Raw genomic sequence first — 16166 nt, forward strand, 5'->3', positions numbered from 1 at the left:
CGCATTTAACAAGAGCATTACACTTTGGTCTTTGAATTTTAGCATTTTTCAAATTTTCTTTGACAACTATTATAAAAAATGTATGGTATATATTTTCCAGCCAGGGTGCCATTTTATAGTACAATCAAGAAATTGGATTACCTTTAGTTGTTTTAAAAATGTAGTATCAAACATGACTCAAAAGAACTTTGACTTTGAAAGAAATTTTACACCTTGAATTTGGACCGGAGTCTCTTTATGAAACTCCTATTCTTTCCGACAGTTCTAAAGAGCATTGGGCTGAGAAGTAGTTACTGTGATGAGCTCAGCACATTCGCAGTTCCACCAGGTGTTTGATAATTGCTGCTGCCACTAGTCTAGTGGAGCTGAGTGGGGAAGGCGGAAACTCAAGTGGTGACAGCAGTTACAAGGAGGAGCTTTGTGGAAATGCGGAGCTTTGTGAGAGCAAGCATTTAAGTAACTCCCGAATGGTTGCCATGGGAGATTCAAGGATTTCTCAGACATGCATGAAAAAAATCCAAGTAACATCCCAGAAATGTTTTTGATGAGGGAACAATATAGCATGATGTAAAAGTCAAAACTTTTTCTGTCTCGGATTTTAAGTAGGAGCAGACACAATGGAGGGTAAACCACGTATATGAGAGGAGCTGCAGTCAGATGGAAGTTTACTGTGATTTTTAAAATGAAATATTAATTGATGGAGTTCACTTTTTAAGCCTCCTCTAGCTTTATGTTAGTAATTTGTGTAATTAGCATTGAACTGCTGCTGTGGAGATGTGGTGATACATCCAGCTCATGAGAGAAAACGATACGAGAGACAAGTTGAGATTTTAGCTAACTTGGTTTTTCATCTTTCTGCAAAAATAACTTCTTCAAACACTTTGAACCAAGATTGAACATTAATCTATCTGAGGAAATGAGGTCATCTCTATACATGTTCACTTGAAGGTACCGTATTGTCAACTTTTCACACCCTCTGCCCTCATTTTATCTCCCATTAGTTTCTTATCGGGGCAGAGTGGTTCTTGTATTGACCTTGTGGGAGAGGTTTGGTACTGAGCTCACGGAGCTTGTTGTCCATTGTTTGTCAAGCTGAAGGAATCGATTGGGCCGTGCTGACTCAGTGTGCAGAGGTTAAATGTCCTATTTGACTAATGTATTCTCTGTTAATGATGGTGGTAACAGAGCCTTTCTAGAATGTACAGCCGACAGGTTGGGTTGTTGTCAAGCAATATAGTGCTGATCACACATACTGATGGCAGCTTTGAATACATATAGATATGACTCAGTTTTGTCTATAAGTGTATGAAGTTCTGTCTTTTTAGTGTTACAAAGAGAACATTTTCACTGCGTTGCATGATAACCAACTCTGTTCTTCATACAAATTGAAAAATACCTGGTTAAATAAAATTCAGCATATTAATTATGGAAAGCTGTATATGTATCTAAATAGAAATATTTATGGAGTAATAAAATGACTGTGAAGTGTTCTAAATGAACACCCAATCACCCTCTCTGCTGTATTGGTTTCAGTGTATGTTTGTGCCCCAACATATAGTTGTCAGTATATTCTTCCAGCAATATCAAGTTTGGGAATTTTTTTGCAGCAGAAATTCAATAAAACTCGCAGTGGCTACGTGATGTGGTGATTCGATTTTCTGCTTTCCCAAAACGTGTGTAAAACCTCTTTCTCTTGATATCAATCTGTCGTTTTTCTAAACTGTTTTGTGATTTGGGTACTCTGGACCATTCCTCCATTAGAAAGCCATCTCAGTTCATACCAGAGAAAGGGGATACACATGGCTGGATTATTGATTCTCCACTTCCCTACTTTGCTCACCCCATCCCTCCATCCCTCCGTCTCTCTTTCTTCTGACAACACATGGCTGATGAGCCCTGGCCCCGCCACAGCCGGAAGAGAATTCTCTGCATCCATCTCCAACCCTGCTAGGCAGAAGATTTCTCCAGAGGCCAGCGGGGAACAAGACATATTCTGTTACGGCCAGGGCAGGAGAAAGAAAAACGGGCTGATACTAGATATGAGTGAAATCAAATCTATTTGACTTGCCTGGCAGCTACGGCCATTTTCCATACAGATAGAGAATATGAAGCATGAGCAGAGGGAATGGAAAGGCTCACAGTCCTTTTGACAGATTTACAGGACTGTCAGTTTTTAAAAGTAGATCCCGTTACAAATTGTTTTATTTCCGTAGGGATCGAGTTAGGTCAAACTAACAAATGGAATTACAGAACAAAATGAGATTTCATTCATCGTTTTATTTCATTTAAAGTTGTCGTTAGTTGGTTACTGATGTCTATGTTATGAAAGCCGTGTAATTGTATTACGAGGCGGTTTTTAATGAATTGCATGTGCAGAACACCTTGGGGGTGGGGGAAAAAGGCCGATACAAAAGCAGCAACACAAATGGATCCTCAGTGTGAAGGCATTTGATTGTACAGCTGAACCCCTGCTGTGAAAAATGTCATATCTGATAAATATAGCATTACGATAACAACTGATGGTAACATAGTTGCTTGATTGTGGTATAAACTACATAATACTTCCCCTTCAGTAATGCTCAAAGTTGAAGTTAACGTCCAGTGTGACTGAGGCCTAAATTCTGAATAACTAAACATATGAGCTCAACAATAAAGATATTTATTGTTTTTAGTGCTTTTGTCGTCCATCGCTATTGTTTGCGGATGTAGCTTGTGCGTCAGATTTACAGGCATACCAGAAATACACAGAAAGGTTCCAGCTCACGACTTTCGTATGTTAGTCATGGCCCTGATTTAAAACATTGATGTGGTCATGAGTGTGCCCAACTGGGATAAGAGTCAGCCGCTCTACATATGAGGCAATAGGTTCTCAATTAGAAGAAGTTAGATTGCTACTTGAGGCTGTGACTCAAACACAAAAGGATTTTCAAAAAAGTTTGGTTTGTTTGACAGCGCTGTGAAATAGAACAGCAGAACTGAAAATGTAACAAATGTTGCAATTTTGGCCCCCAGCTGAACTGAGCCTTCCTGACTATCGGGTGTGAAAACACTCTAAATCATTATGTATGTTGATCTAGTATTAGTGTAAAAATTATTCAAATTAGACTGACAGCATGTTGTCTACAATCCTTTCCCTTAAACACTCTATGTACGTCTAACATATTGCCCAACTTGTGCATTGAACGGGTGTGTAGGGCGAGCAAAGTGCTCACCGATTGGCCTCTCTGAAACATTCAGGCCAAAACTTCAAAGGCCTTTGGGTATCGCTGCGCTGTCCGCCTTTGTGTGTTACTGTGCATCTGAGAAAATTGAAATTGCAGAGCGACAGATTGTGCAGAGAAAGGAATGGCCATAAACGAACCTAGAACTGAGCTCTCGGAACAGCTGCTGGTGCGATGTGAGGCGTTTCCACCACCCTCGTGACAGATGTGCCGTTAAACCATACACCGCTTTTAACTCCGCTCAACTAAGCCTGGCTTTATTGTCTTTCTCGCACATAAATTATGTACAGAAGTGCGAAGTGTCATTCCCGCAGACTTGGGTGAAACAATAAAAAGTCAGAACGAAACATAGAGAAATTAGTTGAAGCCAGGGAATGTGGACGAAGCGGTGTAAAAGTGCAGTTTTTCTGTGGTTTGAAAGAAAAGAAGTGGAAATCTTCCAGAGGAATTGTTTAGCTCATCACAGCTTTGTGTAAATTAGAAGTCTTTTGTTCTGTAAGCCAAATTACTCGCTATCTATGTCTTTAGCTAACACATTTTCACAAGCACATAGCACACGTACAGTGCCTTGTTAAAGTGTTTACACTAGCATCTAGCATTATTACATCTCCTTTCACTTGACTGCTTTGGCTTTAGTTGTACTCAAGCCTTTATCTCCTTTATCCCACCAACGTGTTTGAAAGCTGGCTGCTCCGCTAACTGGATGGAAGTGCATCCACATGGAGTGCCGTGTCCTGCCATAGGCCCCTGAAAGGCTGACGCCATGGCTGCGGTGGATGCTAATGTGAGATGCTGCAGTGTTTGTCATCTGGTATCAGTCAGTCTGTAATTGGAAAAGCCCCAGTGGTTCATTTCAACAACCCCATGCCCTGTTATAACCCCACCCACACTCTAATGGTGGAAGAGGCGCTGCCGTCCACACAGAGATTCTTGGAATGGAGTGGGGTAGGGGGAGAGAATCAAAGCAAGCCGCAGGAGGTGGAGTCTGATCTCTTGCTTCCTGTCGCTGTTTTCATGGTTCCCATCTGGTTTCTGGGCTGCTCACGCTTATTGGGATGGCCACGGTTCCTGAATGCTTCCTGACGTGATTCTTTGTGTTCATGACTGTTTCTTCCACCAGCATCGTAACCCATTCTATAATCAAACAATCAAAGTTTATTTGTGTAGTACATTTCAGCAACACAAAGCAGTTCAAAATGCTTTATATCATAAAATCATTGAAACATCATCATAAAAGCACCATGCAGTCATAATTGTGAAATCTGTAACAAACATTGCATTTTGTCGAGCCAACAACAAAACGATCAATACAAATCAGATATGTTGATCAGTTTTCCAGTTATGAATGAAAAGCAGTTTTTAGCCTTGATTTAAAGGAACTGAATGACAGTATTTTAGAGTCTACTCTCTGAGCTACATGGAGCCAGTGGAAGTGCTTTATCTTCCTGGTGAGACATTAGTCCTTTAATCCTGGAAATGCTGACCTTGTAACTGTCTTTGTGTTACTGAAGGTTCAGGTCTGAACATGTCTCATGAGGACTTGTTTCTTGTGTCTTCATGAATACGTCTTAATTATATGTCAGCTGTCTGGAAACCTAACATTTTCTGCAGTTCATCTTTTGTGGTTCTGTGCTTGGTCGCCCAGTTGCCCATCTTTGCATTATGCTAAAGCCAAACTGCACATCTTTGCAGGATTTGGCTGTGCTCTGCCTGCTTCCCAACCCTCTTCACATGCCATCCTATTTCCCCATACTTCTGTCATGGGCAACTTCTTCTTTTCACTTGTGCCACATTTAAGTCGCCTCCCGTCCCTTATGACTATAATACATTTTCAACTAGAACATTATTTAAATCACAGACTTACTAAATACATCACATTATTTCTCAATTATTGATATGATTTTTCAAAATCATTTATTACTGATATTTATACCGTTCAATTCTCCAGTTATCAAAAATTATCTATTGATTGCTTATAATTTTTACTGTCAATTAGATAGCCTATAAAACTTAGACAATGTTCCATCATTACAATTTTTCCATAATTACAAATACTTCTGCTTAAACACATAAAGAAATGACACCATGAGACAAAACAGCTTAACACAACCTCACTGCTAGTTGAAGTTTTATCCTGTTAGATGCAGATGTTTCTTTGTATTATTAATTTTCTAAACTTATTCTGAAATTCTTTTTCTGAAAATCTAATCACTTTTCACTTTTTTATTTGCATGATATTTTTTTCTTCCTTCTGTGGTATGTTTCATACAAAAAATTAGTTTCATTCCCTCATTTAGAACATCCTGTGGTTCCATTCTGCCTGTTTTAGGGCTGAAACAATCACTGGATTCATCGTGATGAATTGGTTTTTTAAGTAATTGTCAATCAATTTAGCAATCGATTCATCGCTCTCTGGGGTATAAAGACTATCAACCAGAAAAGTCAGTTTTTCACATGTTGATGTTTGAAGGATTTTTTTTTAGCCGCAGATTCAACCATTGCAACAAATGACCAAGCATTCAGTAAAGGATTGAATGGTGTGTTGCATTTTAGGCAGTTGTTTTTTTTTTTGTTTTTTTTTTTATTCAAAAAAGGAATAGAATTTCTTATTTGCATCTTTTAATGTATTTCTTAAATTGTATAAAATAAAAATTTGTGGTTAAATTAAATATTTGCAGAATTTGCCAATATTTTCAGATTAATTGATTAATCATCAGATTAATTGATTAATCAATTGCTAAACTAGTTTACATGTTAATATTTCTCCTATTATGTAACTGTAAAAGCGCTACTTTGAATTAAGAAATGTTTTATTGGTTAATTTCAGTAATGTATATTACATGCTGTAAGTACTGTGTAAACCCTTGGCAATAAAACTGGTTTAAAATATGTTTGAGTGAAATATAGTAAAAGGAAGTGACAAAATGGCTGGTAAAAAAAAGCTTTTTGTGTCTTTGTATGTGGAAACAATCTGATACAAAGTGATAAACACTGCAAATGTCTGAAATGGTGAAGAGGCCACAAAAATCACCAAAGTGTACTTTGATGTTTCCCTCTTCATTTTCATACAGGGTTTGTTCTTCTTTTTTCTCTCTTTAGACATGTGCATGCCTGCTTTGCATGTGCTTGTTCTGTATGTATGTATGCCTATATGTGTGCACTCTTTATAAAAAGAAGCTTGTGGAGCTAATTAAAAGGCCTTGTGTAGGACAGAACCATTTATCTTGGTGATGGGTCCAAGCTGTCACCCCACAGTCCTGTGGGGGAATGAACTGCTGCTTCAGGGATAAAGGCTGCAGTGTGCACAGCATTTGTCCTTCTCCTGCATCCCGACGTTCACGTTAGATGTCAGTCTAGTTTTGAACTTTATTGTGTTATGCTAAAATATTCAAAGGAGTTCTTTTTTTTTCATCTCTTCATTGCCACTTTGATGGAAGGAAGTTCCCTCCTCCCTTCAACCGTCTCTTATAAACAGTGACAAGAGCAGCTAATGTTGCTCTTTGATGGACAGATAAAGATATGCAGAAGTCTCCCTCTAGGTATTCTATGCTCAGCAGGGTTTCTGGATCACAGGGCAATTTTATTATCGGTGATGGACCTGACAAAGACTGCTGGCAATGGAATTTGTAATTGATTTGACTTTTTAGTATGCATATACTGCCTGCACCTCCTTTGGCCTCTGTTGCACGGCTCCTGCCCCAGCTCAATAGGTGAAAACAGGCTCTCCGTTCATCACCACCACGGGAGGCCCAGTGCTGCTGGCAAAACACTCCGAGATAAATCACATCAATCTGAGCTCAATGTTTCCACCTGTAGCAACGCCTAGGTTGACTGAAAGTTACTTATAATATTTCCATGGATGAGCGAATGCGGTGTCTGTTATTGATTATGGGTGATTAGAATTGATTGAGTACTTCTGACCTGAATAGTATTATCTGTGACTGAAAGGTGGACCTGCAGCTACATTTTAAAAGGTTTGCGTTTCTTTTTTTTTCCACTAGCCATCACAGAGAGCAGTCTGTATTACACAGCTCTGCAGTAGAACAAGTTTTAACTAGTATTTTTAAACAAAGACAACATAAATACAGAGTTGGTATTCTAAACATTCTGTATTACTGCTTAGCATGCTTAGCATTACTAACTGAAAAAACATTTTCAATGTGTATTTCATGTAGAAACACTGAGAATTCATAAAGTAGCTAAAGGGTCTAGCTCGGTCGGGCCGAAACTAAACTGTCAACTTTTGGTCACGTGGTTGCAGGACATTCATTTTTGCGCACACCCTCCAAGGTCAACACCTGTCAAGCCCCTCTCACTGCTCTGTATACCTCATAGTGTTTTGTCATATGTGTGGTTTAATAAACTAAGTACAATCAAGGCAAATGAACAAGTTTGGAGGAAGCGGAAAGGAGAAGGATTGACGAGCTGAAACACCAGAACTGAGCCGGAGGAGTTAAATGTTTTGGACCAACAGTATGTATGTTAACCTCGAAGCTACCCATCCTGCTCTCTGGCTGAAAAAAAATGGCTTCTGGAAGTTGAGTAGTTGGGTTTGTTTTTGGCGTAAACCAAACACACTCACAAAGTTCTTATCAATCACACAGTAGTTTCGAATGAAGAGGGGTGTGGAAAGTTTGCCGGGAGAAGGTGGTGATGAGATATGAGGCTGCTGACAAAATGATGCAATTTTCATAGTTGTGACAATGAAAACCAGTTAACTCTTCACTGAAATTAAGTATCTGTCTGAATAAACAGCTGACATGCCTCTACAGAAAAAGGCTGCCTTTCAAGAGGCAGCTTAATCCTTAATGGTGCAGAAAGTTTAACGTTGAATCTTCTTCCTTCAGTAAAAACATCCACACTGAAAAATGTTGGCTTACACAACCTGTCAGCGGTCTCTGGACTGCACCACTAAAGGATTTTGAAGTTTTGCAGACTATATCTTGGTTATTGATTTTCATATAAATATCTTTCACAAGAGATGAATGAATAAATGAGTGACACCTTTATTTCAAACTTTTAACCAGCATCAAGCATAAAGAACATAATTTTAACAAGACCAACCCTCAATGTAATATGTAACCAAATTAAATACTTTAAATAAGGAAGGCAGGAGTTTATTAAAATCCCACTCCTATTTAACCTACTCTATACATATATATGTGAGAGCATCCTGTCTCATAGATATTTAAGTATAAACTATTAAAAAAACTTTGAACACGTTAGGCGAGTCTCGACTGAAAAGCTTCCAGGCGGTATCCTGTCCTGGTAGTGAAGGTAGATTAACCTGCACAGACTGACCTGTAACTCATCCCCTCTTATTACAGGTGGATAAGTGAGATGTTTGCTTATTTAAAGTGACTTGTATTATGACTTATAGCTCTCTCCATGCATGACAAAGTCACCCTGAGTCTTTGTGCCCCACCCCGCCCCCCTTAAGCGCTCACCCACCGAGCTGCACTACTGCTTTCCCCTACTCCTGTTTCTCTATTCAAGATCAAATTACAATAATTACCTCTTCTTAAAGGTTCTGGCACAAAGAGCACTGTCTAAATCCCCCAGCTTCACTTAGGAACAACGAGGCGCAGAATGTACCTAGATTTTGAATCCAAAGCCAAGATCTTTTGCATTACTTTCCCTACTTTCCCCTGTTGTTGGTAAGTGCGGTTTTAAAAAATTAGAAACGACGCATGGTGGAAACAGCGTGTCTGGTTTTATCCATGGATTACAAACAATGTCTGTGTGACCACTGTGGTTTTTACTCTGGAAACCCTGTTGGTTTTCCTTGGCCAATGTGTACATGTGCATGTGCCACGGAGCACCTGCCGAGCACGTAAACACAACATGGGTGTGATTTTTGTTTGTAAAGGAAAGGGGTCAGTCCCTGAGGGAGTCTGTTCCACTGAGACACAGAACGGTGCATAGGGGTCACGGGAGAGGGTGAGGAGGCAAGGGCCCTCACCTCCATGTGAACCTTAAACTACTGCCAAGAAAACTGAGAGGGAGATAGGGGGTCGAGACTTGAGCTTGAACATACGTCTGCAGGGCTTCTAGAAATGATAGGGATTTCCTCTGCCTTTCTGAACACGTCTCACTCTCTAGGCCCTTATCTTCTGTCTGTCTGACTGCTGTCTTCCAAGTACCCTTTCCCACATCCATACCTTGAAGAAGTAATAACCAGAAATTGAGAATAAAGTCAAGAGGTTATAGAGTAGTAGCAGTTGGCAAGGTTTCTCTCAAATTCTTTTGTCATTCAAAAAGGATGTCGGATGTTAAAAATACCATCATGGAACTAGGAAAAGTTTTTACTAATGTCTTTTTCACACTTTCTTTTCAAACTCTATAGTAGAAACCTATTCAAGTAGAAGCCCTTTCCATCAACAAATATTGAATACCATATTCCTAAATAAAATATTTCGACAAAAGTGCTTCCTCTACGATGGAGAATGTCTGTGTTGTATCTGCTGAACTGTTCAGGGTGTGAAATGTGTGTGAGGTTTTAATGGAGGGAAGCAGCATGAATCTCTCTGCGGGGTTGGCCCAATGTCGACAGCACAGAGATATGGGCCTTGGTGGTGTGTGCTGCTGGGTGATGGATGGACACAGCTGGGGTTAGAGCGAGGTCACCCTGTTTGTTTTGTTGTGTTTAGGTGGAGATGTTTGCCGCACTTCATCACCATGCCTCAAAGTCAGAACGGCGGACCCCACCACCCACCCTCTGCTCCAACAACCCACACGTCCACAAACACACTTAGAACGCCGTACACACACTCCCAGATAAAATGGAGCATGTTGAAAGATACTTAATCACCATCTTCAGGTAATGTGTGAAGGATTGTTGTTCCTGGTAACTAATTGGTTCCTCCTTGTTGCAGTTGGCTGCAAAGCTGCAGTGCTCCGCCACAGTAGTCTGTCTCTTCATCCATCATCGCAGGGATCCTTGAGATTCTTCATCGTCCGACGTCCTCGTGTTATTTTGGGCTGTAATGTTTTAGTGAAATCAAGTCTCCTGGGCATACAAAACACACATTACTGTAAGTGATGTGAGAGGTTGTAAACAGTGGAGCAATCCTTTTTTCCTGCTGTTCTGCTGTGTAATCAATAGGCTGTGGAGGCTGACTTTGTGATCACCTCTATCTTTATTTGTAGCATATGATGATCAGTTATCATCAGTGTCTAAAATTAATAGGCCAAAATGATGAAAAAGAACAAATTTGCTGTATAACAGATGTCTGTGATGAGCTGTTCTGTTTCCTTTTCTCTGCTTGAAATCTTTCTCTCTCTCCTGACGCATGAATGAATCCTTTCCATGTCATGACATGAGACATTTCTATTTAAGTTTCTGCATTCAGCGATGATGAGGGCAGGGCGATTATGGCTGAAAAATGTATTGTGGCATAAGTATTTTATGTCAGTCGAATATCCAAATTACTTCCAAACTGATGGTGTGACCTTTCCTCTTTTATCCACTTGAGCCGTTTACTCATTTTCTCCTTTCACTCCAACCTGTTTATTTTTATTTTAAGAAGTCATGAGGCACGGTGGCGAAAATAAAACTGCTCCCACAAACTCAGGCGTATTGTGTATATTCTGTGGAATTCACTGACTCCGTGCACACTGTCTGCAAACGGTTGAGATTTCACACTCCAGGCCACCGATTGCCTACATTTTATTGTAGCAAATTCCTTCATTTCCCACAGTCCAAATGGATACTTGCAAGTTTGATGAGTTAGTTGGGCGTCTAGCGGTGCACACAGAGTTACCAACTTAGTGTCACATCAGAACATTTTGATGTGATTTTTGTTTCCTGCCAACCATTTTTTTCTTATACAAGTCAGTTCTTCCTAAAAAATGACTTTTAAGAAGTCCGTCATTCTTCTGCACTGAGTCTGCCTTGTGTCTGTGCGGACTCAATGCAGAGTGCAGTATGCCCGACTACAACTTCAAACTCCTGCTGCTAACAAACTTACCAAAGTGATCAAGTTAGTTGATGCCACCAACTTTGCTTAACTATGCCATGAGAAGTTGAGTGGTTAAAACTTTTCCTCTGCCTACATCCCCCAGAATTCTGTAGTTCTGGATTGAAGTCCAGCAAAATTATTAACATTCTATCAGATGTATTTTCTATTGATATTTATCACGTATATCTACTGCATTGTTATTGTTTTATTGCTCAGCCCTTAGTGATACCAGTGGAAGTTCCTGCTGACTGATTGGAAGATCGTCAGATTTTTCTGGTTCTGACCAGAAGATTACTGGTTGAATAAGACAAAAATCAGAACATCCTAGTAATCTCTAGTTACTATTTTAGTAGTAACTAGATATTACTATAGTTACTACTTACTACTTAGTTACAATAGTCTACTTTCCTTTTTAAATGGAAATATAGTTTCTTTCTCTGCAGTCGTGCTCTCTGTATTTCTGACAGCTTTCATCAGAGTTGAGTCTGTTACAGTTGGCACCCTGGCCAACCCTCTGTTATGCCGTCTCCTAGCCACTTTTGAATTGATAGAATGAAACTCTGAAGTGCAACAAAATGCAATGCATTCTCTCACAAACCACCTAAACTAGTCTTCCTATTCTTAACAGGAACCTGGGAATGCCTAATCAAAACAACAAGACACCAATACATTTGAAATGTGATGGCACATCCATAAAAGCAAAAGAAAACCTGTTCAAGCCACAATTAACAGATTATTTTTTAACTGCTGTGTGTACTCCCCGCTGCCCTGGGCATCTGCCCATATGGCCCATATTAAAAGTTGCCCCTGGCTATTGTTGAAATGTGTTACTTATTTAAACTGAGCTGGTAATTACTCAACAGTCACTGAGTTATTCAGAAATTAAGTTTCAGATAGAGTGAGGAAGCACTACTTTACTCATTGTAATCATGAGTAAAGTAGTAGTAAAGTAGTTCCCTGCTACCTTTACTCTACTCTGCCAACTGTTTTTTTATTTTTTTTAACCATTATATTGCACTAAAACTTTAAATGACTGACTCAAGTGTGCCTCCTTTTTTCATACCCGGGTGGCCCACTCATCTTTTCTGTCGCCCTATGTGGGAGCATGTCAGCTGCAGTTGTAATGAAGCTCAATGGAAAAGCTTTCACCTGGAACAAGGGAGATCACTTGGCCATGTACTCGCTTTCATGCCAGACAGACCCCTAATAAACTCAGTATACGTTAGCAGTGATCCCCTGCAAGCCCTGTCACGTTTATCTTCTCGCCTCGATGTGGCATGGCTTGACTCCAACATGTCAGCTGTCGAGAATTATCATATAAAGGGTGTTTAAGACACATTTGAGTTTGATATGCCAGTACAGGTATGCAGCAGTAAAGGTGAGTAATGTTGTTTAACAGAGAAGTGAAACGATACAGGAGAAATTTTCAATCTCTTATTTGCGGTTCTTATTTCTAAATTTGGATGATTTGTTTATTTTATGTATAGTTTGATCCACCAGTCTTAGCTTATCCAGATTTTTATTTGAAAACAATTAAAAATACACACTCAAACGTATATTTCATTTTTTTAGCACCTTGAAGTCATTCGTCTGTAGAAAACACGACCTTCTTCTTCGAAGGTTCTTAGAGAGTTCTACTTCCTCTGAGTTTATCTTTATAACCTAACATCGGGTCTTCTTCACAGCTTACACAGCAAAGAGTAGCGTTGTTAGCGCAAACTAGCAACACTCAGGAAACGGTTTTGATTTTTAGGGAGACTGGTGGATTCCTAGCCTGGTTAAAAACAGCTTTGCTTCATACAGAGGGTCCAGATGCTCGACTATTGAGAAACGACTACTTGTTGGAGGCGTGGAGTCTATTAAAGTTTAAAATTTAACCCATCGGTAACATTTGGCCATGATAAATGTAATGCACCAATTTGATGTTATGAAGCTTACTGGGAAACAACCACTCAGAAAAGAGAGAGGCCGAGCCCAACAAGATTTCTCTTAATGCTCATTAAATATGTTAAGTGAGCTCATCTACATCTTCTTTAGTGGCTCAACTTGAAACCATAGTACTGCTCAGTAATACTACTACTGCTAATAATAGTAATAATTAGTATTATTACTATTGTAATATTAATTATTGTATTATAATGTTTCTGAGATTCTAAACACATAAAAGGAATAAAGTAAAATTAAAAATGAAACAAAATCATAAAAGGACAATACTTAAACACATAGCATGTTAAACAGCTACTGCAAACATACTCCTACAAATTAAAGCCACATTCTTGGTTTTATTATTCAGTTCACCTTTTCAATATGTTCAATTGCTGAATCTCTGTGAATGTATTCAAAGTGGCAGATGTTTAGTTTTTTTTTGTTTTTTTGCATAGTTTTTGGAGGAATTAAAGCGTTGCCATCAGATGTTTCCTTCGGGATGGGGGTGCTCTACAAAGCAGCCCTCCTTCTGACAGAAATTTCAGCGATTCTGAAAACTCTTAAGTCACATCGAAGGAACGGGGGAGAGGAGACTGAAAATACAACGCACGAAGAGAAGTCTGCAACTAACACAAATGTACTCGCATCAAAGCGAGTGTCTCTCCTCTCCCACTGTCTTTTCATCTTTTATATATCTTCTCTAACAAAACACCTCTTTGAGGCTTCATTCTCCGCCAGATATGTTGGTGATAATTAGGTTTACAATAAAAGAGCCCCAGACATTTGGTGATGCCCCTCCACCACCTTCTTTTGAACATTTCTTTTTCAAGGGTAACTTTGAGGAACTTTTTTTTTTCTTGAGGGTTGGGGGGGAAACAGTACCTGTCTGTGAGTATTTCATTTGTCTTCTCCCTCTCTCTTTCTTTAACTTGCTTGTCTTTCTGCAGCTTGTCTGTGCCTACTTATTTTAAAGCTTTGGTATGTCATTACCTGGAATGGAGGTGGGTTTCCGGTGTGCTTTGCACCATTTAGTTTTCCTCGCTTCTTCTCCTTTTCTATGCTGCCTTCAGGAACTTATTTTTTTTGCCAGACGTCCACATTTCCCTCTCTGCCTCTGGTCTTAAGTTAGCATTCTCTTTACTCTCCACTGCACTCTGAGGCAAGAAGACGCAGCTGCAACCGAGTCCTATTTACACCCGTCTCTGTTCTGTTCACTGCAAACAGTTGCATAGCATGAGCCTCATTACATGAAAAGCAGCAGTTAATGCTCTGAGGACTGGAAGAGCATTCCCTCACACACTTGAATAAGATCCACACTTGATGCAGGCGTGGCTTCCCACTTATGGAGCAGTAGGGCATAATTACTATGTAGATAATGACTACTTTATTAATTACAAGGCAGATCCAGCATGCTGTACGTGCAGTTTTGAATTAAAGTGAGCATTGGAAGCTCACGGCTGCTCCTCCAAAGTTTATGTCCTTGTCTGAAGACGAGAGTTCACTTAGAGTCGCTGTGTATGTTCTTTTCCACTCTTGGTGGCCAAACGTTCTCTTAAAAATTTCCTAAATATGGTTGGCTTTGATGTTAGGGCATGAACTAATGTTTGAATGCTGTTGAAAGTGAGCCAGGCGCTTGCGAGTCGGGATGTTTTTTTGTGCGACACAATAACCACAGGTTTCATTAGCTAAAGTTGCTTTTTCATGGTAGGTTCTTTACTGTTTTTTATGCTATTCATAGAGAAGCCAGGGTGTGTTTGTGTCTAGCTCTGCTTGAGGACATTTAACTAGATTCAGGGCTAAGTTTGCAAAAAAGAAAAAAAAAGAAAATCCAATCAGCTACTGTGTTTGCCATTACTGTGTTCCCCTGACACACATCTGATCGCTCTTGTAGTTTTGCATAGCTTGTTAAAACTTGCAGTAAGTAGGATTGAAAAAAAATCTGAGTACACAAAACTGACAACAAAAAGGCAGTGGGGGTTAGCTTTTGTATCAGCCTTGGAGTAAGTAAGAGCTTCAGTAACTATAATCTCTTATGTAATTAATTTGTGGTTTAGTATGACGCCTCAAATCAAGCTTTTGAAAAAAGGCTTTTTTTATATATATAACTTATCTGTTTCAGTTGCAGTCAGGCTCGTAATTCTTCATAGTTGTATTTTACATTTTTTTTATTCAGCTATATGTATTTTTTTCCCAAAATATCTTAAAGATAGATATAAAAAGTGAGCACAAGACAGCCAAGAACTCGCCCAAAAGATGGTTTTATCTCCAGATATCAATCATCCACGCATTAAATACTCCAGGAAGTATCTTTGGTCCGTCTGTTTGGTTTGGAGGAAAAGTAGACATTATTTTATGTGCTTGGTGTGGTTTGCTTTCTCATTGCGCTTTTTTTTTTACAAGTGAATGGTGCCTTGTAAACAAACCCGGGTGTGACGATCATCACTCCAATTGGACGGAAACGACGCGGGCGGGACGGAGCACAGGCCTGGAAAGAGCAAACTTTGCAAATTCCTGCTTGCTGCATTTCAGTTGTGCACATTTACGCCACATATATTACAACTGCATCGACACTTTGAAGGTCAAAAGCAATGTAGTTTTCTGTGGGCCATGTAGTTTGTTGTGGGTCATGTTCTGACCCACAACAAAAAGGCATCAGCAATGCTAAGCAGAAAACAGCTGATAAGGTACGATTTCAGGACAATCCCTACATGCAGTAGTAGCGTTAGCAACACAGATGGGCTAATTTCTACTGTGTTGCCCAGCAGCGGTAGCTTAGGAAGTCCAAAGAGACATATGTTTGCTGTCGATGGTTTGGTTAAGTCTGGACCAATAAAGGAAACAAACTCTGGTATGTTTGTCAGGTGTGAATGTTTGCCCTTACAATGGGTATCTTATGAAGGGATGGAGAAGGGCTACAGTGAGCCTTGTCTGCTTGCAAGGTTTCTCAACAAAGTGAAAAACCGTTCTAACCTGCATTTCTACTTAAACGTCTACAGTTGTCATGTCTCCCTTATCTCCTGTTAGTTGAACATTTATACTAAAATATCAGGAAACCATT

General features: G+C 39.6%; 1 protein-coding gene across 1 annotated transcript in view; it reads left to right on the forward strand.

Annotated features, from left to right (window-relative positions):
• robo1 (roundabout, axon guidance receptor, homolog 1 (Drosophila)) overlaps positions 1-16166 on the forward strand; it is a 218371-nt gene that overhangs the window by 81613 nt on the left and 120592 nt on the right. The gene's annotated exons all lie outside the window — the stretch shown is intronic.

The sequence above is a fragment of the Poecilia mexicana genome, unplaced genomic scaffold (genome assembly GCF_051168715.1).
Source record: "Poecilia mexicana isolate PSO_F unplaced genomic scaffold, ASM5116871v1 scaffold_13, whole genome shotgun sequence".
NCBI lineage: Eukaryota > Metazoa > Chordata > Actinopteri > Cyprinodontiformes > Poeciliidae > Poecilia > Poecilia mexicana.